The sequence below is a fragment of the Pristiophorus japonicus genome (genome assembly GCF_044704955.1).
Source record: "Pristiophorus japonicus isolate sPriJap1 chromosome 24 unlocalized genomic scaffold, sPriJap1.hap1 SUPER_24_unloc_1, whole genome shotgun sequence".
Taxonomy (NCBI): Eukaryota; Metazoa; Chordata; class Chondrichthyes; family Pristiophoridae; genus Pristiophorus; species Pristiophorus japonicus.
The window spans coordinates 2,012,998-2,038,174 of record NW_027250648.1 but is presented as its reverse complement, the minus strand read 5'-3'; positions in this window follow the sequence as shown (position 1 = coordinate 2,038,174).

The window sequence follows — 25,177 nt, the reverse complement described above, 5'->3', positions numbered from 1 at the left end:
TCTCCTGCTGCCCCAAGCTCTCCTGCTGCCCCAAGCTCTCCTGCTGCCCCAAGCTCTCCTGCTGCCCCAAGGTCAGCTGCTGCCCCAAGCTCTCCTACACCCCCAAGCTCTCCTTCGCCCCAAGCTCTCCAACCACCCCAAGCTATCCTACAGCCCCAAGCTCTCCTACCCACCCCAAAGTCTCCTGCTCCCACAAGCTCTCATGCTCCCCCAAGCTCTCCGACTCCCCCAAGCTCTCCGACTCCCCCAAGCTCTCCGACTCCCCCAAGCTCTCCGACTCCCCCAAGCTCTCCTACTCCCCCAAGCTCTCCTACTGCCCCAAGCTCTCCGACATCCCCAAGCTCTCCTACTACCCCAAGCTCTCCTGCTCCCCAAGTTCTCCGACTCCGCCAAGCTCTCCGACTCCCCCAAGCTCTCCGACTCCCCCAAGCTCTCTGACTCCCCCAAGCTCTCTGACTCCCCCAAGCTCCCCGACTCCCCCAAGCTCCGCGACTCCCCCAAGCTCCGCGACTCCCCCAAGCTCCCCGACTCCCCCAAACTCTCCTACTCCCCCAAGCTCTCCGACTCCTCCAAGCTCTCCGACTCCCCCAAGCTCTCCGACTCCCCCACGCTCTCCGACTCCCCCAAGCTCTCCGACTCCCCCAAGCTCTCCGACTCCCCCAAGCTCTCCTACTCCCCCAAGCTCTCCGACACCCCCAAGCTCTCCTACTCCCCCAAGCTCTCCTACTCCGCCAAGCTCTCCTGCTGCCCCAAGCTCTGCAGATGCCCCAAGCTCTCCTGCTGCCCCAAGCTCTCCTGTTGCCCCAAGCTCTCCTGCTGCCCCAAGCTCTCCTGCTGCCCCAAGCTCTCCTGCTGCCCCAAGCTCTCCTGCTGCCCCAAGCTCTCCTGCTGCCCCAAGCTCTCCTGCTGCCCCAAGCTCTCCTGCTGCCCCAAGCTCTCCTGCTGCCCCAAGCTCTCCTGCTGCCCCAAGCTCTCCTGCTGCCCCAAGCTCTCCTGCTGCCCCAAGCTCTCCTGCTGTCCCAAGCTCTCCTGCTGCCCCAAGCTCTCCTGCAGCCCCAAGCTCTCCTGCTGCCCCAAGCTCTCCTGCTGCCCCAAGCTCTCCTGCTGCCCCAAGCTCTCCTGCTGCCGCAAGTTCTCCTGCTGCCCCAAGCTCTCCTGCTGCCCCAAGCTCTCTTGCTGCCCCAAGCTCTCCTGCTGCCCCAAGCTCTCCTGCTGCCGCAAACTCTCCTCCTGCCCCATGCTCTCCTGCTGCTCCAAACTCTCCTGCTGCCCCAAGCTCTCCTGCTGCCACAAGCTCTCCTGCTGCCCCAAGCTCTCCTGCTGCCCCAAGCTCTGCTGCTGCCCCCAGCTCTCCTACACCCCCAAGCTCTCCTACCCCCCAAGCTCTCCAACCCCCCAAGCTCTCCTACAGCCCCAAGCTCTTCTGACCCCCCCCCCAAGGTCTCCTGCTCCCACAAGCTCTCCTGCTCCCCCAAGCTCTCCTACTCCCCCAAGCACTCCGACTCCCCCAAGCTCTCCTACTCCTCCAAGCTCTCCTACTCCCCCAAGCTCTCCTACTCCCCCAAGCTCTCTTACTCCACCAAGCTCTCTTACTCCCCCAAGCTCTCTTACTCCACCAAGCTCTCTTACTCCCCCAAGCTCTCCTACTCCCCCAAGCTCTCCTACTCCCCCAAGCTCTCCTACTCCACCAAGCTCTCCTAGTCCCCCAAGCTCTCCTACTCCCCCAAGCTCTCCTACTCCCCCAAGCTCTCCTACTCCCCCAAGCTCTCCGACTCCCCCAAGCTCTCCTACTCCCCCAAGTTCTCCTACTCCCCAAGCTCTCCTACTCCCCGAAGCTCTCCTATTCCCCCAAGCTCTCCTACTCCCCCAAGCTCTCCTACTCCCCCAAGCTCTCCTACGCCCCCTAGCTCTCCTACTCCCCCAAGCTTTCCTGCTCCCCCAAGCTCTCCTACTCCCCCAAGCTCTCATACTCCCCAAAGCTCTCCGACTCCCCCAAGTTCTCCGACTCCCCCAAGCTCTCCGACACCCCGAAGCTCTCCGACTCCCCCAAGCTCTCCGACTCCCCCAAGCTCTCCTACTTCCCGAAGCTCTACTACTCCCCCAAGCTCTCCTACTCCCCCAAGCTCTCCGACAAACCCAAGCTCTCATACTTCCACAGGTTCTCCTACTCCAGTAAGCTCTCCTCCTGCCCCTTGCTCTCCTACTCCCCCAAGCTCTCCTTCTCCCCCAAGCTCTCCTTCTCCCCCAATCTCTACTTCTCCCCCAAGCTCTCCTACTCCCCCAAGCACTCCTACTCCCCCAATCTCTCCTACTCCCCCAAGCTCTCCTACTCCCCCAAGCTCTCCTACTCCCCCAAGCTCTCCTACTCCCCCAAGCTCTCCTACTCCCCCAAGCTCTCCTGCTGCCCCAAGCTCTGCAGATGCCCCAAGCTCTCCTGCTGCCCCAAGCTCTCCTGTTGCCCCAAGCTCTCCTGCTGCCCCAAGCTCTCCTGCTGCCCCAAGCTCTCCTGCTGCCGCAAGCTCTCCTGCTGCCCCAAGCTCTCCTGCTGCCCCAAGCTCTCCTGCTGCCCCAAGCTCTCCTGCTGCCCCAAGCTCTCCTGCTGCCCCAAGGTCAGCTGCTGCCCCAAGCTCTCCTACACCCCCAAGCTCTCCTTCGCCCCAAGCTCTCCAACCACCCCAAGCTATCCTACAGCCCCAAGCTCTCCTACCCACCCCAAAGTCTCCTGCTCCCACAAGCTCTCATGCTCCCCCAAGCTCTCCGACTCCCCCAAGCTCTCCGACTCCCCCAAGCTCTCCGACTCCCCCAAGCTCTCCGACTCCCCCAAGCTCTCCGACTCCCCCAAGCTCTCCTACTCCCCCAAGCTCTCCTACTGCCCCAAGCTCTCCGACATCCCCAAGCTCTCCTACTACCCCAAGCTCTCCTGCTCCCCAAGTTCTCCGACTCCGCCAAGCTCTCCGACTCCCCCAAGCTCTCCGACTCCCCCAAGCTCTCTGACTCCCCCAAGCTCTCTGAATCCCCCAAGCTCCCCGACTCCCCCAAGCTCCGCGACTCCCCCAAGCTCCGCGACTCCCCCAAGCTCCCCGACTCCCCCAAACTCTCCTACTCCCCCAAGCTCTCCGACTCCTCCAAGCTCTCCGACTCCCCCAAGCTCTCCGACTCCCCCAAGCTCTCCGACTCCCCCAAGCTCTCCGACTCCCCCAAGCTCTCCTACTCCCCCAAGCTCTCCGACACCCCCAAGCTCTCCTACTACCCCAAGCTCTCCTAATCCCCTAGCTCTCCGACTTCCCCAAGCTCTTCGATTCTGCCAAGCTCTCCGACTCCCCCAACCTCTCCGACTCCCCCAAGCTCTCCGACTCCCCCAGGCTCTCCGACTCCCCCAAGCTCTCCTACTCCCCCAAGATCTCCTACTCCCACAAGCTCTCCGACACCCCCAAGCTCTCCTACTAGCCCAAGCTCTCCTACTCCCCAAGTTCTCCGACTCCCCCAAGCTCTCCGATTCCGCCAAGCTCTATGACTTTCCCAAGCTCTCCGAGTCCCCCAAGCTCTCCGAGTCCCCCAAGCTCTCCGACTCCCCCAAGCTCCCCGACTCCCCCAGGCTCCGCGACTCCCCCAAGCTCCGCGACTCCCCCAAGCTCCCCGAGTCCCCCAAACTCTCCTACTCCCCCAAGCTCTCCGACTCCCCCAAGCTCTCCGACTCCCCCAAGCTCTCCTACTACCCCAAGCTCTCCTGCTCCCCAAGTTCTCCGACTCCCCCAAGCTCTCCGACTCCGCCAAGCTCTCCGACTCCCCCAAGCTCTCCGACTCCCCCAAGCTCTCCGACTCCCCCAAGCTCTCCGACTCCCCCAAGCTCCGCGACTCCCCCAAGCTCCCCGACTCCCCCAAGCTCCCCGACTCCCCCAAACTCTCCTACTCCCCCAAGCTCTCCGACTCCCCCAAGCTCTCCGACTCCCCCAAGCTCTCCGACTCCCCCACGCTCTCCGACTCCCCCAAGCTCTCCTACTCCCCCAAGCTCTCCGACACCCCCAAGCTCTCCTGCTGCCCCAAGCTCTCCTGCTGCCCCAAGCTCTCCTGCTGCCGCAAGCTCTCCCTGCTGCCCCAAGCTCTCCTGCTGCCCCAAGCTCTCCTGCTGCCCCAAGCTCTCCTGCTGCCCCAAGGTCAGCTGCTGCCCCAAGCTCTCCTACACCCCCAAGCTCTCCTTCGCCCCAAGCTCTCCAACTCCCCCAAGCTATCCTACAGCCCCAAGCTCTCCTACCCACCCCAAAGTCTGCTGCTCCCACAAGCTCTCATGCTCCCCCAAGCTCTCCGACTCCCCCAAGCTCTCCGACTCCCCCAAGCTCTCCGACTCCCCCAAGCTCTCCGACTCCCCCAAGCTCTCCTACTCCCCCAAGCTCTCCTACTCCCCCAAGCTCTCCGACATCCCCAAGCTCTCCTACTTCCCCAAGCTCTCCTGCTCCCCAAGTTCTCCGACTCCGCCAAGCTCTCCGACTCCCCCAAGCTCTCCGACTCCCCCAAGCTCTCTGACTCCCCCAAGCTCCCCGACTCCCCCAAGCTCCACGACTCCCCCAAGCTCTCCGAATCCCCCAAGCTCTCCTACTCCCCCAAGCTCTCCTACTCCCCCAAGCTCTCCGACACCCCCAAGCTCTCCTACTAGCCCAAGCTCTCCTACTGCCCAAGTTCTCCGACTCCCCCAAGCTCTCCGATTCCGCCAAGCTCTCCGACTCCCCCAAGCTCTCCGAGTCCCCCAAGCTCTCCGACTCCCCCAAGCTCCCCGACTCCCCCAGGCTCCGCGACTCCCCCAAGCTCCGCGACTCCCCCAAGCTCCCCGAGTCCCCCAAACTCTCCTACTCCCCCAAGCTCTCCGACTCCCCCAAGCTCTCCGACTCCCCCAAGCTCTCCGACTCCCCCAAGCTCTCCTACTACCCCAAGTTCTCCGACTCCCCCAAGCTCTCCGACTCCGCCAAGCTCTCCGACTCCGCCAAGCTCTCCGACTCCCCCAAGCTCTCCGACTCCCCCAAGCTCTCCGAATCCCCCAAGCTCTCCGACTCCCCCAAGCTCCCCGACTCCCCCAAGCTCCGTGACTCCCCCAAGCTCCCCGACTCCCCCAAACTCTCCTACTCCCCCAAGCTCTCCGACTCCCCCAAGCTCTCCGACTCCCCCAAGCTCTCCGACTCCCCCACGCTCTCCGACTCCCCCAAGCTCTCCTACTCCCCCAAGCTCTCCGACACCCCCAAGCTCTCCTACTCCCCCAAGCTCTCCTACTCCCCAAGTTCTCCGACTCCCCCAAGCTCTCCGACTCCGCCAAGCTCTCCGACTCCCCCAAGCTCTCCGACTCCCCCAAGCTCTCCGACTCCCCCAAGCTCTCCGATTCCCACAAGCTCCCCGACTCCCCCAAGCTCCGCGACTCCCCCAAGCTCCGCGACTCCCCCAAGCTCCCCGACTCCCCCAAACTCACCTACTCCCCCAAGCTCTCCGACTCCCCCAAGCTCTCCGACTCCCCCAAGCTCTCCCACTACCCCAAGCTCTCCTACTCCCCAAGTTCTCCGACTCCCCCAAGCTCTCCGACTCCGCCAAGCTCTCCGACTCCCCAAACCTCTCCGACTCCCCCAAGCTCTCCGACTCCCCCAAGCTCTCCCACTACCCCAAGCTCTCCTACTCCCCAAGTTCTCCGACTCCCCCAAGCTCTCCGACTCCGCCAAGCTCTCCGACTCCCCAAACCTCTCCGACTCCCCCAAGCTCTCCGACTCCCCCAAGCTCTCCAACTCCCGCAAGCTCTCCGACTCCCGCAAGCTTTCCGACTCCCCCAAGTCCTCCGACTCCCCCAAGCTCTCCTAAACCCCAAGCTCTCCTACTCCCCAAGTTCTCCGACTCCCCCAAGCTCTCCGACTCCGCCAAGCTCTCTGACTCCCCCAAGCTCCCTGACTCCCCCAAGCTCCGCGACTCCCCCAAGCTCCCCGACTCCCCCAAGCTCCCCGACTCCCCCAAACTCTCCTACTCCCCCAAGCTCTCCTACTCCCCCAAGCTCTCCGACGACCCCAAGCTATCTGACTCCGGTAAGCTCTCTGACTCCGGTAAGCTCTCATACTTCCACAGGTTCTCCTACTCCAGTAAGCTTTCCTACTTCCCCTAGCTCTCCTACTCCCCCAAGCTCTCCTACTCCCCCATGCTCTCCTACATCCCCAAGCTCTCCTACATCCCCAAGCTCTCCTACATCCCCAAGCTCTCCTACATCCCCAAGCTCTCCTTCTCCGGTAAGCTCTCCTACTCCTCCATGCTCTCCTACTCCAGAAAGCTCTCCTACTACCCCAAGATCTCCTACTCCGGTAAGCTCTCGTACTCCCCCAAGTTCTGCTATTCCCCCCAGTTCTGCTGCTCCCCCAAGTTCTGCTCCTCCCCCAAGTTCTGCTCCTCCCCCAAGTACTGCTACTCCCCCAAGCTCTCCGACTCCTCCAAGCTCTCCTGCTGCCCCAAGCTCTCCTGCTGCCCCAAGCTCTCCTGCTGCCCCAAGCTCTCCTGCTGCCCCAATCTCTCCTCCTGCCTCAAGCTCTCCTGCTGCCCAAGCTCTCCTGCTGCCCCAATCTCTCCTGCTGCCCCAAGCTCTGCTGCTGCCCCAAGCTCTGCTGCTGCCCCAAGCTCTCCTGCTCCCCCAAGCTCTCCTACTCCCCCAAGCTCTCCGACTCCCCCAAGCTCTCCTACTCCCCCAAGCTCTCCTACTCCCCCAAGCTCTCCTACTCCCCCAAGATCTCCTACTCCACCAAGCTCTCCTACTCCCCAAGCTCTCCTACTCACCCAAGCTCTCCTACTCCCCCAAGCTCTCCAACTCAGCCAAGCTCTCCTAATTCCCCAAGCTCTCCTACTCCCCTAAGCTCTCCTACTCCAGTAAGCTCTCCTAATTCCACTAGCTCATCTACTCACCCAAGCTCTCCTCCTCCACCCAAGCTCTCCTACTTCCCCAAGCTCTCCGACACCCGCAAGCTCTCCTACTCATCCATGCTCTCCTACTCCAGTAAGCTCTCCTACTCCCCCAAGATCTCCTACTCAGGTAAGCTCATCTACTCCCTCAATTTCTGCTACTCCCCCAAGCTCACCTACTCCCCCAAGCTCTTCTACTCCCTCAAGCTCTTCTACTCCCCCAAGCTCTTCTACTCCCCCAAGCTCTCCTACTCCCACAAGCTCTCCTACTCCCACAAGCTCTCCTACTACTCCAAGCTCGGCGACTTCACATATGCTCTAATACTCCCCCACGCTCTCCTACCCTCCCAAGTTCTCCTTCGCCCCCAAGCTCTCCTACTCCGGTCAGCTCCCGACTCCCCAAGCTATCTTACTCCGGTAAGCTCTACTACTCAGGCAAGCTTTCCGACTCCCCCAAGCTCTACTACTCCCTAAGCTCTCTTACTCCCCCAAGCTCTCTTCCTCCGCCAAGCTTTCTTATTCCCCCAAGTGCTCCTACCCCACCAAGCTCTCCTACTCCACCAAGCTCTCCTACTCCATCAAGCTCTCCTGTTCCCCAAGCTCTCCTACTGCCCCAAGCTCTCCTACTGCCACAAGCTCTACTACTGCCCCAAGCTCTCCTGATGCCCCAAGCACTCCTGCTGCCCCAAGCTCTCCTGCTGCCCCAAGCTCTCCTGCTGCCACAAGCTCTCCTGCTGCCCCAAGCTCTCCTGCTGCCCCAAGCTCCCCTGCTGCCCCAAGCTCTCCTGCTGCCCCAAGCTCTCCTGCTGCCCCAAGCTCTCCTGCTGCCCCAAGCTCTCCTGCTGCCCCAAGCTCTCCTGCTGCCCCAAGCTCTCCTGCTGCCCCAAGCTCTCCTGCTGCCCCAAGCTCTCCTGCTGCCCCAAGCTCTCCTGCTGCCCCAAGCTCTCCTGCTGCCCCAAGCTCTCCTGCTGCCCCAAGCTCTCCTGCTGCCCCAAGCTCTCCTGCTGCCCCAAGCTCTCCTGCAGCCCCAAGCTCTCCTGCTGCCCCAAGCTCTCCTGCTGCCCCAAGCTCTCCTGCTGCCTCAAGTTCTCCTGCTGCCCCAAGCTCTTCTGCTGCCCCAAGCTCTCTTGCTGCCCCAAGCTCTCTTGCTGCCCCAAGCTCTCCTGCTGCCCCAAGCTCTCTTCCTGCCCCATGCTCTCCTGCTGCTCCAAACTCTCCTGGTGCCCCAAGCTCTCCTGCTGCCCCAAGCTCTCCTACTCCTCCAAGCTCTCCTACTCCCCCAAGCTCTCCTACTCCCCCAAGCTCTCTTACTCCCCCAAGCTCTCCTACTCCCCCAAGCTCTCCTACTCCCCCAAGCTCTCCTACTCCCCCAAGCTCTCCTACTTCCCCAAGATCTCCTACTCCCCCAAGTTCTCCTACTCCCCCAAGCTCTCCTACTCCCCCAAGCTCTCCTACTCCCCCAAGCTCTCCGAATCCCCCAAGCTCTCCGACTCCCCCAAACTCTCCTACTCCCGCAAGCTCTCCTACTCCACCAAGCTCTCCTCCTCCCCCAAGCTCTCCTACTCCCCCAGGCTCTCCTACTCACCCAAGCTCTCCTACTCCCCTTAAGCTCTGCTACTCCCCCAAGCTCTCCTACTCCCCCAAGCTCTCCTACTCCCCCAAGCTCTCCTCCTCCCCCAAGCTCTCCTACTCCCGCAAGCTCTCCTCCAACCCCAAGCTCTCCTCCTCCCCCAAGCTCTCCTACTCCCCCAAGCTCTCCTACTCCCCCAAGCTCTCCGACTCCCCCAAGCTCTCCTACTCCCCCAAGCTCTCCTACTCCCCCAAGCTCTCCTACTCCCCCAAGCTCTCCTACTCCCCCAAGCTCTCCTACTCCCCCAAGCTCTCCTACTCCCCACAAGCTCTCCTACTCCCCCAAGCTCTCCTACTTCCCCAAGCTCTCCTACTCCCCCAAGCTCTCCTACTCCCCCAAGCTCTCATACTCCGGTAAGCTCTCCTACTCCCCCAAGCTCTCCGACTCCCCCACGCTCTCCGACTCCCCCAAGCTCTCCTACTCCCCCAAGCTCTCCGACTCCCCCAAGCTCTCCGACTCCGCCAAGCTCTCCGACTCCCCCAAGCTCTCCGACTCCCCCAAGCTCTCCGACTCCCCCAAGCTCTCCGACTCCCCCAAGCTCCGCGACTCCCCAAAGCTCCCCGACTCCCCCAAGCTCCCCGACTCCCCCAAACTCTCCTACTCCCCCAAGCTCTCCGACTCCCCCAAGCTCTCCGACTCCCCCAAGCTCTCCGACTCCCCCACGCTCTCCGACTCCCCCAAGCTCTCCTACTCCCCCAAGCTCTCCGACACCCCCAAGCTCTCCTGCTGCCCCAAGCTCTCCTGCTGCCCCAAGCTCTCCTGCTGCCGCAAGCTCTCCCTGCTGCCCCAAGCTCTCCTGCTGCCCCAAGCTCTCCTGCTGCCCCAAGCTCTCCTGCTGCCCCAAGGTCAGCTGCTGCCCCAAGCTCTCCTACACCCCCAAGCTCTCCTTCGCCCCAAGCTCTCCAACTCCCCCAAGCTATCCTACAGCCCCAAGCTCTCCTACCCACCCCAAAGTCTGCTGCTCCCACAAGCTCTCATGCTCCCCCAAGCTCTCCGACTCCCCCAAGCTCTCCGACTCCCCCAAGCTCTCCGACTCCCCCAAGCTCTCCGACTCCCCCAAGCTCTCCTACTCCCCCAAGCTCTCCTACTCCCCCAAGCTCTCCGACATCCCCAAGCTCTCCTACTTCCCCAAGCTCTCCTGCTCCCCAAGTTCTCCGACTCCGCCAAGCTCTCCGACTCCCCCAAGCTCTCCGACTCCCCCAAGCTCTCTGACTCCCCCAAGCTCCCCGACTCCCCCAAGCTCCACGACTCCCCCAAGCTCTCCGAATCCCCCAAGCTCTCCTACTCCCCCAAGCTCTCCTACTCCCCCAAGCTCTCCGACACCCCCAAGCTCTCCTACTAGCCCAAGCTCTCCTACTGCCCAAGTTCTCCGACTCCCCCAAGCTCTCCGATTCCGCCAAGCTCTCCGACTCCCCCAAGCTCTCCGAGTCCCCCAAGCTCTCCGACGCCCCCAAGCTCCCCGACTCCCCCAGGCTCCGCGACTCCCCCAAGCTCCGCGACTCCCCCAAGCTCCCCGAGTCCCCCAAACTCTCCTACTCCCCCAAGCTCTCCGACTCCCCCAAGCTCTCCGACTCCCCCAAGCTCTCCGACTCCCCCAAGCTCTCCTACTACCCCAAGTTCTCCGACTCCCCCAAGCTCTCCGACTCCGCCAAGCTCTCCGACTCCGCCAAGCTCTCCGACTCCCCCAAGCTCTCCGACTCCCCCAAGCTCTCCGAATCCCCCAAGCTCTCCGACTCCCCCAAGCTCCCCGACTCCCCCAAGCTCCGTGACTCCCCCAAGCTCCCCGACTCCCCCAAACTCTCCTACTCCCCCAAGCTCTCCGACTCCCCCAAGCTCTCCGACTCCCCCAAGCTCTCCGACTCCCCCACGCTCTCCGACTCCCCCAAGCTCTCCTACTCCCCCAAGCTCTCCGACACCCCCAAGCTCTCCTACTCCCCCAAGCTCTCCTACTCCCCAAGTTCTCCGACTCCCCCAAGCTCTCCGACTCCGCCAAGCTCTCCGACTCCCCCAAGCTCTCCGACTCCCCCAAGCTCTCCGACTCCCCCAAGCTCTCCGATTCCCACAAGCTCCCCGACTCCCCCAAGCTCCGCGACTCCCCCAAGCTCCGCGACTCCCCCAAGCTCCCCGACTCCCCCAAACTCACCTACTCCCCCAAGCTCTCCGACTCCCCCAAGCTCTCCGACTCCCCCAAGCTCTCCCACTACCCCAAGCTCTCCTACTCCCCAAGTTCTCCGACTCCCCCAAGCTCTCCGACTCCGCCAAGCTCTCCGACTCCCCAAACCTCTCCGACTCCCCCAAGCTCTCCGACTCCCCCAAGCTCTCCCACTACCCCAAGCTCTCCTACTCCCCAAGTTCTCCGACTCCCCCAAGCTCTCCGACTCCGCCAAGCTCTCCGACTCCCCAAACCTCTCCGACTCCCCCAAGCTCTCCGACTCCCCCAAGCTCTCCAACTCCCGCAAGCTCTCCGACTCCCGCAAGCTTTCCGACTCCCCCAAGTCCTCCGACTCCCCCAAGCTCTCCTAAACCCCAAGCTCTCCTACTCCCCAAGTTCTCCGACTCCCCCAAGCTCTCCGACTCCGCCAAGCTCTCTGACTCCCCCAAGCTCCCTGACTCCCCCAAGCTCCGCGACTCCCCCAAGCTCCCCGACTCCCCCAAGCTCCCCGACTCCCCCAAACTCTCCTACTCCCCCAAGCTCTCCTACTCCCCCAAGCTCTCCGACGACCCCAAGCTATCTGACTCCGGTAAGCTCTCTGACTCCGGTAAGCTCTCATACTTCCACAGGTTCTCCTACTCCAGTAAGCTTTCCTACTTCCCCTAGCTCTCCTACTCCCCCAAGCTCTCCTACTCCCCCATGCTCTCCTACATCCCCAAGCTCTCCTACATCCCCAAGCTCTCCTACATCCCCAAGCTCTCCTACATCCCCAAGCTCTCCTTCTCCGGTAAGCTCTCCTACTCCTCCATGCTCTCCTACTCCAGAAAGCTCTCCTACTACCCCAAGATCTCCTACTCCGGTAAGCTCTCGTACTCCCCCAAGTTCTGCTATTCCCCCCAGTTCTGCTGCTCCCCCAAGTTCTGCTCCTCCCCCAAGTTCTGCTCCTCCCCCAAGTACTGCTACTCCCCCAAGCTCTCCGACTCCTCCAAGCTCTCCTGCTGCCCCAAGCTCTCCTGCTGCCCCAAGCTCTCCTGCTGCCCCAAGCTCTCCTGCTGCCCCAATCTCTCCTCCTGCCTCAAGCTCTCCTGCTGCCCAAGCTCTCCTGCTGCCCCAATCTCTCCTGCTGCCCCAAGCTCTGCTGCTGCCCCAAGCTCTGCTGCTGCCCCAAGCTCTCCTGCTCCCCCAAGCTCTCCTACTCCCCCAAGCTCTCCGACTCCCCCAAGCTCTCCTACTCCCCCAAGCTCTCCTACTCCCCCAAGCTCTCCTACTCCCCCAAGATCTCCTACTCCACCAAGCTCTCCTACTCCCCAAGCTCTCCTACTCACCCAAGCTCTCCTACTCCCCCAAGCTCTCCAACTCAGCCAAGCTCTCCTAATTCCCCAAGCTCTCCTACTCCCCTAAGCTCTCCTACTCCAGTAAGCTCTCCTAATTCCACTAGCTCATCTACTCACCCAAGCTCTCCTCCTCCACCCAAGCTCTCCTACTTCCCCAAGCTCTCCGACACCCGCAAGCTCTCCTACTCATCCATGCTCTCCTACTCCAGTAAGCTCTCCTACTCCCCCAAGATCTCCTACTCAGGTAAGCTCATCTACTCCCTCAATTTCTGCTACTCCCCCAAGCTCACCTACTCCCCCAAGCTCTTCTACTCCCTCAAGCTCTTCTACTCCCCCAAGCTCTTCTACTCCCCCAAGCTCTCCTACTCCCACAAGCTCTCCTACTCCCACAAGCTCTCCTACTACTCCAAGCTCGGCGACTTCACATATGCTCTAATACTCCCCCACGCTCTCCTACCCTCCCAAGTTCTCCTTCGCCCCCAAGCTCTCCTACTCCGGTCAGCTCCCGACTCCCCAAGCTATCTTACTCCGGTAAGCTCTACTACTCAGGCAAGCTTTCCGACTCCCCCAAGCTCTACTACTCCCTAAGCTCTCTTACTCCCCCAAGCTCTCTTCCTCCGCCAAGCTTTCTTATTCCCCCAAGTGCTCCTACCCCACCAAGCTCTCCTACTCCACCAAGCTCTCCTACTCCATCAAGCTCTCCTGTTCCCCAAGCTCTCCTACTGCCCCAAGCTCTCCTACTGCCACAAGCTCTACTACTGCCCCAAGCTCTCCTGATGCCCCAAGCACTCCTGCTGCCCCAAGCTCTCCTGCTGCCCCAAGCTCTCCTGCTGCCACAAGCTCTCCTGCTGCCCCAAGCTCTCCTGCTGCCCCAAGCTCCCCTGCTGCCCCAAGCTCTCCTGCTGCCCCAAGCTCTCCTGCTGCCCCAAGCTCTCCTGCTGCCCCAAGCTCTCCTGCTGCCCCAAGCTCTCCTGCTGCCCCAAGCTCTCCTGCTGCCCCAAGCTCTCCTGCTGCCCCAAGCTCTCCTGCTGCCCCAAGCTCTCCTGCTGCCCCAAGCTCTCCTGCTGCCCCAAGCTCTCCTGCTGCCCCAAGCTCTCCTGCTGCCCCAAGCTCTCCTGCAGCCCCAAGCTCTCCTGCTGCCCCAAGCTCTCCTGCTGCCCCAAGCTCTCCTGCTGCCTCAAGTTCTCCTGCTGCCCCAAGCTCTTCTGCTGCCCCAAGCTCTCTTGCTGCCCCAAGCTCTCTTGCTGCCCCAAGCTCTCCTGCTGCCCCAAGCTCTCTTCCTGCCCCATGCTCTCCTGCTGCTCCAAACTCTCCTGGTGCCCCAAGCTCTCCTGCTGCCCCAAGCTCTCCTACTCCTCCAAGCTCTCCTACTCCCCCAAGCTCTCCTACTCCCCCAAGCTCTCTTACTCCCCCAAGCTCTCCTACTCCCCCAAGCTCTCCTACTCCCCCAAGCTCTCCTACTCCCCCAAGCTCTCCTACTTCCCCAAGATCTCCTACTCCCCCAAGTTCTCCTACTCCCCCAAGCTCTCCTACTCCCCCAAGCTCTCCTACTCCCCCAAGCTCTCCGAATCCCCCAAGCTCTCCGACTCCCCCAAACTCTCCTACTCCCGCAAGCTCTCCTACTTCACCAAGCTCTCCTCCTCCCCCAAGCTCTCCTACTCCCCCAGGCTCTCCTACTCACCCAAGCTCTCCTACTCCCCTTAAGCTCTGCTACTCCCCCAAGCTCTCCTACTCCCCCAAGCTCTCCTACTCCCCCAAGCTCTCCTCCTCCCCCAAGCTCTCCTACTCCCGCAAGCTCTCCTCCAACCCCAAGCTCTCCTCCTCCCCCAAGCTCTCCTACTCCCCCAAGCTCTCCTACTCCCCCAAGCTCTCCGACTCCCCCAAGCTCTCCTACTCCCCCAAGCTCTCCTACTCCCCCAAGCTCTCCTACTCCCCCAAGCTCTCCTACTCCCCCAAGCTCTCCTACTCCCCCAAGCTCTCCTACTCCCCCAAGCTCTCCTACTCCCCACAAGCTCTCCTACTCCCCCAAGCTCTCCTACTTCCCCAAGCTCTCCTACTCCCCCAAGCTCTCCTACTCCCCCAAGCTCTCATACTCCGGTAAGCTCTCCTACTCCCCCAAGCTCTCCGACTCCCACAAGCTCTCCTGCTCCCCCAAGCTCTCGTGCTCCCCCAAGCTCTCGTGCTCCCCCAAGCTCTCGTGCTCCCCCAAGCTCTCGTTCTCCCCCAAGCTCTCGTGCTCCCCCAAGCTCTCGTGCTCCCCCAGGCTTTCGTACTCCCGCAAGCTCTCGTACTCCCCCTAGCTTTCGTACTCCCCCAAGCTCTCGTACTCCCCCAAGCTCTCCTACTCCCCCAAGCTCTCCTACTCCCCCTAGCTCTCCTCCTCCCCCAAGCTCTCCTACTCCCGCAAGCTCTCCTCCAACCCCAAGCTCTCCTCCTCCCCCAAGCTCTCCTCCTCCCACAAGCTCTCCTACTCCCCCAAGCTCTCCTACTCCCCCAAGCTCTCCGACTCCCCCAAGCTCTCCTACTCCCCCAAGCTCTCCTACTCCCCCAAGCTCTCCTACTCCCCCAAGCTCTCCTACTCCCCCAAGCTCTCCTACTTCCCCAAGCTCTCCTAGTCCCCCAAGCTCTCCTACTCCCCCAAGCTCTCATACTCCGGTATGCTCTCCTACTCCCCCAAGCTCTCCAACTCCCCCAAGCTCTCCAACTCCCCCAAGCTCTCCTACTCCCCCAAGCTCTCCTACTCCCCCAAGCTCTCCTACACCCCCAAGCTCTCCTACACCCCCAAGCCCTCCTACTCCCCCAAGATCTCCTACACCCCCAAGCTCTCCGACACCCCCAAGCTCTCCTACTCAACCATGCTCTCCTACTCCAGTAAGCTCTCCTACTCCCCAAGATCTCCTACTCAGGTAAGCTCATCTACTCCCCCAATTTCTGCTACTCCCCCAAGCTCTCCTACTCCCCCAAGCTCTTCTACTCCCTCAAGCTCTCCTACTCCCCCAAGCTCTTCTACTCCCCCAAGCTTTCCTACTCCCACAAGCTCTCCTACTCCCACAAGCTCTCCTACTCCCACAAGCTCTCCTACTACTCCAAGCTTGGCGACTTCCCATATGCTCTAATACTCCCCCACGCTCTCCTACCCTCCCAAGTTCTCCTTCGCCCCCAAGCTCTCCTACTCCGGTCAGCTCCCTACTCCCCAAGCTATCTTACTCCGGTAAGCTCTACTACTCAGGCAAGCTTTCCGACTCCCCCAAGCTCTACTACTCCCTAAGCTCTCTTACTCCCCAAAGCTCTCTTACTCCGCCAAGCTTTCTTACTCCCCCAAGCGCTCCTACCCCCCCAAGCTCTCCTACTCCACCAAGCTCTCCTACTCCATCAAGCTCTCCTGTTCCCCAAGCTCTCCGACTGCCCCAAGCTCTCCTACTGCCACAAGCTCTACTACTGCCCCAAGCACTCCTGCTGCCCCAAGCTCTCCTGCTGCCACAAGCTCTCCTGCTGCCCCAAGCTCTCCTGCTGCCCCAAGCTCTCCTGCTGCCCCAAGCTCTCCTGCTGCCCCAAGCTCTCCTGCTGCCGCAAACTCTCCTCCTGCCCCATGCTCTCCTGCTGCCCCAAACTCTCCTGCTGCCCCAAGCTCTCCTGCTGCCACAAGCTCTCCTGCTGCCCCAAGCTCTCCTACACCCCCATGCTCTCCTACTCCCCCAAGCTCTCCGACTCCCCCAAGCTCTCCTACTCCCCCAAGCTCTCCTACTCCCCCAAGCTCTCCGACACCCCCAAGCTCTCCTACTACCCCAAGCTCTCCTACTCCCCAAGCTCTCCGACTCCGCCAAGCTCTCCGACTCCCCCAAGCTCTCCTAGTCCCCCAAGCTCTCCGACACCCCCAAGCTCTCCTACTACCCCAAGCTCTCCTACTCCCCAAGTTCTCCGACTCCCCCAAGCTCCCCGACTCCCCCAAACTCTCCGACTCCCCCAAGCTCTCCGACTCCCCCAAGCTCTCCGACTCCCCCAAGCTCTACGACTCCCGCAAGCTTTCCGACTACCCCAAGCTCTCCGACTCCCCCAAGCTCTCCTACAACCCCAAGCTCTCCTACTCCCCAAGTTCTCCGACTCCCCCAAGCTCTCCGACTCCGCCAAGCTGTCCGACTCCCCCAACCTCTCCGACTCCCCCAAGATCTCTGACACCCCCAAGCTCTCTGACTCCCCCAAGCTCCCCGACTCCCCCAAGCTCTGCGACTCCCACAAGCTCCCCGACTCCCCCAAGCTCCCCGACTCCCCCAAACTCTCCTACTCCCCCAAGCTCTCCTACTCCCCCAAGCTCTCCGACTACCCCAAGCTCTCTGACTCCGGTAAGCTCTCCGACTCCGGTAAGCTCTCATACTTCCACAGGTTCTCCTACTCCAGTAAGCTTTCCTACTTCCCCTAGCTCTCCTAATCCCCCATGCTCTCCTACATCCCCAAGCTCTCCTACATCCCCAAGCTCTCCTACATCCCCAAACTCTCCTTCTCCGGTAAGCTCTCCTACTCCTCCATGCTCTCCTACTCCAGAAAGCTCTCCTACTACCCCAAGATGTCCTACTCCGGTAAGCTCTCGTACTCCCCCAAGTTCTGCTATTCCCCCCAGTTCTGCTGCTCCCCCAAGTTCTGCTCCTCCCCCAAGTTCTGCTCCTCCCCCAAGTCCTGCTACTCCCCCAAGCTCTCCGACTCCTCCAAGCTCTCCTGCTGCCCCAAGCTCTCCTGCTGCCCCAAGCTCTCCTGCTGCCCCAAGCTCTCCTGCTGCCCCAATCTCTCCTCCTGCCTCAAGCTCTCCTGCTGCCCCAAGCTCTCCTGCTGCCCCAATCTCTCCTGCTGCCCCAAGCTCTGCTGCTGCCCCAAGCTCTGCTGCTGCCCCAAGCTCTCCTGCTCCCCCAAGCTCTCCTACTCCCCCAAGCTCTCCGACTCCCCCAAGCTCTCCTACTCCCCCAAGCTCTCCTACTCCCCCAAGCTCTCCTCCTCCCCCAAGCTCTCCTACTCCCCCAAGCTCTCCTACTCCCCCAAGCTCTCCTACACCCGCAAGCTCTCCTACTCCCCCAAGCTCTCCTACACCCCCAAGCTCTCCTACACTCCCAAGCCCTCCTACTCCCCCAAGATCTCCTACTCCACCAAGCTCTCCTACTCCCCAAGCTCTCCTACTCACCAAGCTCTCCGACTCCCCCAAGCTCTCCGACTCAGCCAAGCTCTCCTAATCCCCCAAGCTCTCCTACTCCCCTAAGCTCTCCTACTCCAGTAAGGTCTCCTAATTCCACTAGCTCATCTACTCCCCCAAGCTCTCCTCCTCCACCCAAGCTCTCCTACTCCCCCAAGCTCTCCGACACCCCCAAGCTCTCCGACTCATCCATGCTCTCCTACTCCAGTAAGCTCACTTACTCCCCCAAGATCTCCTACTCAGGTAAGCTCATCTACTCCCCCAATTTCTGCTACTCCCCCAAGCTCTCCTACTCCCCCAAGCTCTTCTACTCCCTCAAGCTCTTCTACTCCCCCAAGCTCTTCTACTCCCCCAAGCTTTCCTACTCCCACAAGCTCTCCTACTCCCACAAGCTCTCCTACTCCCACAAGCTCTCCGACTACTCCACGCTCCGCGACTTCCCATATGCTCTACTACGACCCCACGCTCTCCTACCCTCCCAAGTTCTCCTTCGCCCCCAAGGTCTCCTACTCCGGTCAGCTCCCTACTCCCCAAGCTATCTTACTCCGGTAAGCTCTACTACTCAGGCAAGCTTTCCGACTCCCCCAAGCTCTACTACTCCCTAAGCTCTCTTACTCCCCCAAGCTCTCTTACTCCGCCAAGCTTTCTTACTCCCCCAAGCGCTCCTATCCCCCCAAGCTCTCCTACTCCACCAAGCTCTCCTACTCCATCAAGCTCTCCTACTGCCCCAAGCTCTCCTACTGCCACAAGCTCTAACACTGCCCCAAGCACTCCTGCTGCCCCAAGCTCTCCTGCTGCCACAAGCTCTCCTGCAGCCCCAGGCTCTCCTGCTGCCCCAAGCTGTCCTGCTGCCCCAAGCTCTTCTGCTGCCCCAAGCTCTCCTGCTGCCCCAAGCTCTCCTGCTGCCCCAAGCTCTCCTGCTGCCACAAACTCTCCTGCTGCCCCAAGCTCTCCTGTTGCCCCAAGCTCTCCTGCTGCCCCAAGCTCTCCTGCTGCCCCAAGCTCTCCTGCTGTCCCAAGCTCTCCTGCTGCCCCAAGCTCTCCTGCTGACCCAAGCTCTCCTGCTGCCCCAAGCTCTCCTGCTGCCCCAAGCTCTCCTGCTGCCCCAAGCTCTCCTGCTGCCCCAAGCTCTCCTGCTGCCACAAGTTCTCCTGCTGCCCCAAGCTCTCCTGCTGCCCCAAGCTCTCTTGCTGCCCCAAGCTCTCCTGCTGCCCCAAGCTCTCCTGCTGCCGCAAACTCTCCTCCTGCCCCATGCTCTCCTGCTGCTCCAAACTCTCCTGCTGCCCCAAGCTCTCCTGCTGCCACAAGCTCTCCTGCTGCCCCAAGCTCTCCTGCTGCCCCAAGCTCTGCTGCTGCCCCAAGCTCTCCTACACCCCCAAGCTCTCCTACCCCCCAAGCTCTCCAACCTCCCCAAGCTCTCCTACAGCCCCAAGCTCTTCTTACCCCCCCCAAGGTCTCCTGCTCCCACAAGCTCTCCTGCTCCCCCAAACTCTCCTACTCCCCCAAGCACTCCTACTCCCCCAAGCTCTCCTACTCCCCCAAGCTCTCCTACTCCCCCAAGCTCTCCTACTCCCCCAAGCTCTCTTACTCCCCCAAGCTCTCTTACTCCCCCAAGCTCTCCTACTCCCCCAAGCTCTCCTACTCCCCCAAGCTCTCCTACTCCCCCAAGCTCTCCTACTCCCCCAAGCTCTCCGACTCCCCCAAGCTCTCCGACTCCCCCAAGCTCTCCGACTCCCCCAAGCTCTCCTACTTCCCGAAGCTCTCCTACTCCCCCAAGCTCTCCTACTCCCCCAAGCTCTCCGACAAACCCAAGCTCTCATACTTCCACAGGTTCTCCTACTCCAGTAAGCTCTCCTCCTGCCCCTTGCTCTCCTACTCCCCCAAGCTCTCCTTCTCCGCCAAGCTCTCCTTCTCCCCCAATCTCTACTTCTCCCCCAAGCTCTCCTACTCCCCCAAGCACTCCTACTCCCCCAAGCTCTCCTACTCCCCCAAGCTCTCCTACTCCCCCAAGCTCCCCTTCTCCCCCAATCTCTCCTTCTCCCCCAATCTCTACTTCTCCCCCAAGCTCTGCTACTCCCCCAAGCACTCCTACTCCCCCAAGCTCTCCTACTCCCCCAAGCTCTCCTACTCCCCCAAGCTCTCCTACTCCCCCAAGCTCTCCTACTCCCCCAAGCTCTCCTACTCCCCCAAGCTCTCCTACTCCGCCAAGCTCTCCTGCTGCCCCAAGCTCTGCAGATGCCCCAAGCTCTCCTGCTGCCCCAAGCTCTCCTGTTGCCCCAAGCTCTCCTGCTGCCCCAAGCTCTCCTGCTGCCCCAAGCTCTCCTGCTGCCCCAAGCTCTCCTGCTGCCCCAAGCTCTCCTGCTGCCCCAAGCTCTCCTGCTGCCCCAAGCTCTCCTGCTGCCCCAAGCTCTCCTGCTGCCCCAAGCTCTCCTGCTGCCCCAAGCTCTCCTGCTGCCCCAAGCTCTCCTGCTGCCCCAAGCTCTCCTGCTGTCCCAAGCTCTCCTGCTGCCCCAAGCTCTCCTGCAGCCCCAAGCTCTCCTGCTGCCCCAAGCTCTCCTGCTGCCCCAAGCTCTCCTGCTGCCCCAAGCTCTCCTGCTGCCCCAAGCTCTCCTGCTGCCGCAAGTTCTCCTGCTGCCCCAAGCTCTCCTGCAGCCCCAAGCTCTCCGACTCCCCCAAGCTCTCCGACTACCCCAAGCTCTCCTACTCCCCCAAGCTCTCCTACTGCCCCAAGCTCTCCGACATCCCCAAGCTCTCCTACTACCCCAAGCTCTCCTGCTCCCCAAGTTCTCCGACTCCGCCAAGCTCTCCGACTCCCCCAAGCTCTCCGACTCCCCCAAGCTCTCTGACTCCCCCAAGCTCCCCGACTCCCCCAAGCTCCGCGACTCCCCCAAGCTCCGCGACTCCCCCAAGCTCCCCGACTCCCCCAAACTCTCCTACTCCCCCAAGCTCTCCGACTCCTCCAAGCTCTCCGACTCCCCCAAGCTCTCCGACTCCCCCACGCTCTCCGACTCCCTCAAGCTCTCCGACTCCCCCAAGCTCTCCGACTCCCCCAAGCTCTCCGACACCCCCAAGCTCTCCGACACCCCCAAGCTCTCCTACTACCCCAAGTTCTCCTAATCCCCTAGCTCTCCGACTTCCCCAAGCTCTCCGATTCTGCCAAGCTCTCCGACTCCCCCAACCTCTCCGACTCCCCCAAGCTCTCCGACTCCCCCAAGCTCTCCGACTCCCCCAAGCTCTCCTACTCCCCCAAGCTCTCCTACTCCCACAAGCTCTCCGACACCCCCAAGCTCTCCTACTAGCCCAAGCTCTCCTACTCCCCAAGTTCTCCGACTCCCCCAAGCTCTCCGATTCCGCCAAGCTCTACGACTTTCCCAAGCTCTCCGAGTCCCCCAAGCTCTCCGACTCCCCCAAGCTCCCCGACTCCCCCAGGCTCCGCGACTCCCCCAAGCTCCGCGACTCCCCCAAGCTCCCCGAGTCCCCCAAACTCTCCTACTCCCCCAAGCTCTCCGACTCCCCCAAGCTCTCCGACTCCCCCAAGCTCTCCTACTACCCCAAGCTCTCCTGCTCCCCAAGTTCTCCGACTCCCCCAAGCTCTCCGACTCCGCCAAGCTCTCCGACTCCCCCAAGCTCTCCGACTCCCCCAAGCTCTCCAACTCCCCCAAGCTCTCCGACTCCCCCAAGCTCCCCGACTCCCCCAAGCTCCGCGACTCCCCCAAGCTCCCCGACTCCCCCAAACTCTCCTACTCCCCCAAGCTCTCCGACTCCCCCAAGCTCTCCGACTCCCCCAAGCTCTCCGACTCCCCCACGCTCTCCGACTCCCCCACGCTCTCCGACTCCCCCAAGCTCTCCTACTCCCCCAAGCTCTCCGACACCCCCAAGCTCTCCTGCTGCCCCAAGCTCTCCTGCTGCCGCAAGCTCTCCTGCTGCCCCAAGCTCTCCTGCTGCCCCAAGCTCTCCTGCTGCCCCAAGCTCTCCTGCTGCCCCAAGGTCAGCTGCTGCCCCAAGCTCTCCTGCACCCCCAAGCTCTCCTTCGCCCCAAGCTCTCCAACTCCCCCAAGCTATCCTACAGCCCCAAGCTCTCCTACCCACCCCAAAGTCTCCTGCTCCCACAAGCGCTCATGCTCCCCCAAGCTCTCCTACTCCCCCAAGCTCTCCTACTCCCCCAAGCTCTCCGACATCCCCAAGTTCTCCGACTCCCCCAAGCTCTCCGACTCCGCCAAGCTCTCCGACTCCCCCAAGCTCTCCGACTCCCCCAAGCTCTCCAAATCCCCCAAGCTCTCCGACTCCCCCAAGCTCCCCGACTCCCCCAAGCTCCGCGACTCCCCCAAGCTCCGCGACTCCCCCAAGCTCCCCGACTCCCCCAAACTCTCCTACTCCCCCAAGCTCTCCGACTCCCCCAAGCTCTCCGACTCCCCCAAGCTCTCCGACTCCCCCACGCTCTCCGACTCCCCCAAGCTCTCCTACTCCCCCAAGCTCTCCGACACCCCCAAGCTCTCCTACTCCCCCAAGCTCTCCTACTCCCCAAGTTCTCCGACTCCCCCAAGCTCTCCGACTCCGCCAAGCTCTCCGACTCCACCAAGCTCTCCGACTCCCCCAAGCTCTCCGACTCCCCCAAGCTCTCCGACTCCCCCAAGCTCTCCGACTCCCCCAAGCTCTCCGACTCCCCCAAGCTCTCCGATTCACACAAGCTCCCCGACTCCCCCAAGCTCCGCGACTCCCCCAAGCTCCGCGACTCCCCCAAGCTCCCCGACTCCCCCAAACTCACCTACTCCCCCAAGCTCTCCGACTCCCCCAAGATCTCCGACTCCCCCAAGCTCTCCTAGTCCCCCAAGCTCTCCGACACCCCCAAGCTCTCCTACTACCCCAAGCTCTCCTACTCCCCAAGTTCTCCGACTCCCCCAAGCTCTCCGACTCCGCCAAGCTCTCCGACTCCCCAAACCTCTCCGACTCCCCCAAGCTCTCCGACTCCCCCAAGCTCTCCAACTCCCGCAAGCTCTCCGACTCCCGCAAGCTTTCCGACTACCCCAAGCTCTCCGACTCCCCCAAGCTCTCCTACACCCCAAGCTCTCCTACTCCCCAAGTTCTCCGACTCCCCCAAGCTCTCCGACTCCACCAAGCTCTCTGACTCCCCCAAGCTCCCTGACTCCCCCAAGCTCCGCGACTCCCCCAAGCTCCCCGACTCCCCCAAGCTCCCCGACTCCCCCAAACTCTCCTACTCCCCCAAGCTCTCCTACTCCCCCAAGCTCTCCGACTACCCCAAGCTATCTGACTCCGGTAAGCTCTCTGACTCCGGTAAGCTCTCATACTTCCACAGGTTCTCCTACTCCAGTAAGCTTTCCTACTTCCCCTAGCTCTCCTACTCCCCCAAGCTCTCCTACTCCCCCATGCTCTCCTACATCCCCAAGCTCTCCTACATCCCCAAGCTCTCCTACATCCCCAAGCTCTCCTTCTCCGGTAAGCTCTCCTACTCCTCCATGCTCTCCTACTCCAGAAAGCTCTCCTACTACCCCAAGATCTCCTACTCCGGTAAGCTCTCGTACTCCCCCAAGTTCTGCTATTCCCCCCAGTTCTGCTGCTCCCCCAAGTTCTGCTCCTCCCCCAAGTTCTGCTCCTCCCCCAAGTACTGCTATTCCCCCAAGCTCTCCGACTCCTCCAAGCTCTCCTGCTGCCCCAAGCTCTCCTGCTGCCCCAAGCTCTCCTGCTGCCCCAAGCTCTCCTGCTGCCCCAATCTCTCCTCCTGCCTCAAGCTCTCCTGCTGCCCAAGCTCTCCTGCTGCCCCAATCTCTCCTGCTGCCCCAAGCTCTGCTGCTGCCCCAAGCTCTGCTGCTGCCCCAAGCTCTGCTGCTGCCCCAAGCTCTCCTGCTCCCCCAAGCTCTCCTACTCCCCCAAGCTCTCCGACTCCCCCAAGCTCTCCTACTCCCCCAAGCTCTCCTACTCCCCCAAGCTCTCCTACTCCCCCAAGATCTCCTACTCCACCAAGCTCTCCTACTCCCCAAGCTCTCCTACTCACCCAAGCTCTCCTACTCCCCCAAGCTCTCCGACTCAGCCAAGCTCTCCTAATTCCCCAAGCTCTCCTACTCCCCTAAGCTCTCCTACTCCAGTAAGCTCTCCTAATTCCACGAGCTCATCTACTCACCCAAGCTCTCCTCCTCCACCCAAGCTCTCCTACTCCCCCAAGCTCTCCGACACCCCCAAGCTCTCCTACTCATCCATGCTCTCCTACTCCAGTAAGCTCTCCTACTCCCCCAAGATCTCCTACTCAGGTAAGCTCATCTACTCCCCCAATTTCTGCTACTCCCCCAAGCTCACCTACTCCCCCAAGCTCTTCTACTCCCTCAAGCTCTTCTACTCCCCCAAGCTCTTCTACTCCCCCAAGCTTTCCTACTCCCACAAGCTCTCCTACTCCCACAAGCTCTCCTACTCCCACAAGCTCTCCTACTCCCACAAGCTCTCCTACTACTCCAAGCTCGGCGACTTCACATATGCTCTAATACTCCCCCACGCTCTCCTACCCTCCCAAGTTCTCCTTCGCCCCCAAGCTCTCCTACTCCGGTCAGCTCCCGACTCCCCAAGCTATCTTACTCCGGTAAGCTCTACTACTCAGGCAAGCTTTCCGACTACCCCAAGCTCTCCGACTCCCCCAAGCTCTCCTACAACCCCAAGCTCTCTTACTCCCCAAGTTCTCCGACTCCCCCAAGCTCTCCGACTCCGCCAAGCTGTCCGACTCCCCCAACCTCTCCGACTCCCCCAAGATCTCTGACACCCCCAAGCTCTCTGACTCCCCCAAGCTCCCCGACTCCCCCAAGCTCCGCGACTCCCACAAGCTCCCCGACTCCCCCAAGCTCCCCGACTCCCCCAAACTCTCCTACTCCCCCAAGCTCTCCGACTACCCCAAGCTCTCTGACTCCGGTAAGCTCTCCGACTCCGGTAAGCTCTCATACTGCCACAGGTTCTCCTACTCCAGTAAGCTTTCCTACTTCCCCTAGCTCTCCGACTCCCCCATGCTCTCCTACATCCCCAAGCTCTCCTACATCCCCAAGCTCTCGTACTCCCCCAAGTTCTGCTATTCCCCCCAGTTCTGCTGCTCCCCCAAGTTCTGCTCCTCCCCCAAGTTCTGCTCCTCCCCCAAGTTCTGCTCCTCCCCCAAGTACTGCTACTCCCCCAAGCTCTCCGACTCCTCCAAGCTCTCCTGCTGCCCCAAGCTCTCCTGCTGCCCCAATCTCTCCTCCTGCCTCAAGCTCTCCTGCTGCCCCAAGCTCTCCTGCTGCCCCAATCTCTCCTGCTGCCCCAAGCTCTGCTGCTGCCCCAAGCTCTGCTGCTGCCCCAAGCTCTCCTGCTCCCCCAAGCTCTCCTACTCCCCCAAGCTCTCCTACTCCCCCAAGCTCTCCTACTCCCCCAAGCTCTCCTACTCCCCCAAGCTCTCCTACTCCCCCAAGCTCTCCTACTCCCCCAAGCTCTCCTACTCCCCCAAGCTCTCCTACTCCCCCAAGCTCTCCTACACCCGCAAGCTCTCCTACTCCCCCAAGCTCTCCTACACCCCCAAGCTCTCCTACACTCCCAAGCCCTCCTACTCCCCCAAGATCTCCTACTCCACCAAGCTCTCCTGCTCCCCAAGCTCTCCTACTCACCAAGCTCTCCGACTCCCCCAAGCTCTCCGACTCAGCCAAGCTCTCCTAATCCCCCAAGCTCTCCTACTCCCCTAAGCTCTCCGACTCCAGTAAGGTCTCCTAATTCCACTAGCTCATCTACTCCCCCAAGCTCTCCTCCTCCACCCAAGCTCTCCTACTCCCCCAAGCTCTCCGACACCCCCAAGCTCTCCGACTCATCCATGCTCTCCTACTCCAGTAAGCTCACTTACTCCCCCAAGATCTCCTACTCAGGTAAGCTCATCTACTCCCCCAATTTCTGCTACTCCCCCAAGCTCTCCAACTCCCCCAAGCTCTTCTACTCCCTCAAGCTCTCCTACTCCTCCAAGC